The 1,292-nt window shown below is 51.0% G+C and overlaps 1 pseudogene; it reads left to right on the top strand.

Moving 5' to 3' along the window:
- The window catches only part of LOC112403320 (trafficking protein particle complex subunit 1 pseudogene), a 26,100-nt pseudogene extending 25,156 nt beyond the window's left edge, over positions 1-944 (top strand).
- Positions 945-1,292: the final 348 nt, after the last annotated feature.

The raw sequence follows: 1,292 nt of genomic DNA, 5'->3' as shown, positions 1-1,292 counted from the left end.
TCCTGTTGAAAAGCAAGATAAGTTTTATAACTTTTTTTTTTTTTTTTTTTTTTTTGCAGTACGCGGGCCTCTCACTGTTGTGGCCTCTCCCGCTGCGGAGCACAGGGTCTGGACGCGCAGGCTCAGCGGCCATGGCTCACGGGCCCAGCCGCTCCGCGGCATGTGGGATCCTCCCAGACTGGGGCACGAACCCGTGTCCCCTGCATCAGCAGGCGGACTCTCAACCACTGTGCCACCAGGGAAGCCCATAGCTCTTTTTTTTAAAGTCACAACTCTTATAGTCAATGTGTACTAAATAAACGACTGTGCTAACGTACAAATACATGCCCAAATGAATAGATGGATCAATTATTGGGTAAATAAGTGCATAAATGCATGCATTAATTAATGAATGAAACACTTTCTCATGGGGCAAACAGACATACTATGTATGGGTCATGGACACTGACAGACCTAGAAAGTAGAGATAGGAACTATGGAGTGACAGGCACTCGGAGCAAGTCCCCACGACTGTCCACAACCTGTACCTGTTTGACCGGAATGGAGTGTGTCTGCATTACTGCGAGTGGCACCGCAAGAAGCAAGCAGAGATCCCCAAGTAGGAGGACTACAAGCTGATGTACGGGATGCTCTTCTCTATCCTTTCCTTTGTCAGCAAAATGTCCCCACTAGACATTAAGGACGGCTTCCTGGCCTTCCAAACTAGACATTACAAACTCCATTAGTACAAGATGCCTGCTGGGATCAGCGCTGTCATGAATACTGACTTGGGCGTGGGACCCATCTGAGATGTGCTGCACCACATCCACGGTGAGCTGTACGTGGAGCTGGTGGTGAAGAATCCCCTGTGCTCGCTGGGCCAAACTGCGCAGAATGAGCTCTTCTGCTCCCGACTGGACTCCTGTGGCCACTCTCCGCCCTTCTTCTCCGCCCAGGCTGGCTGAAGGAAGCACTCTACCTCACCCCTCAGAAGAATCCCTGTCTGGGGCCCTTCCTAACCTGTTTCAGCCGAGGGCCCCCTACTGCAAGTGCCACCGTCCCAGCACCCCCAGCCCAGTCAAGCCCCTCGGTAGCCCTCCCAAGGGAACAGCCTAAAGCCGTCCCTGGTGCCCTCCCCGGCACAGAAAGAAAGCCTACCAGAGTCCCTACACCTCCTAACCAGGCCCTCTCCAGTTTTATCCCCTACCTGATGCTTCGAGAAGTACAGAATAAACTTCTTATCACTAAAAAAAAAAAAGAAGAAGAAGAAGAAGAAGAAAGAAGGTAGAGATAGACACAAGAAGCACATTGAG

Source organism: Neophocaena asiaeorientalis, unplaced genomic scaffold (genome assembly GCF_003031525.2).
Source record: "Neophocaena asiaeorientalis asiaeorientalis breed wild unplaced genomic scaffold, Neophocaena_asiaeorientalis_V1.1 scaffold276, whole genome shotgun sequence".
NCBI lineage: Eukaryota > Metazoa > Chordata > Mammalia > Artiodactyla > Phocoenidae > Neophocaena > Neophocaena asiaeorientalis.
Note: the sequence above shows the minus strand (reverse complement) of the source record. Positions and strands in the feature narration are given on the sequence as shown.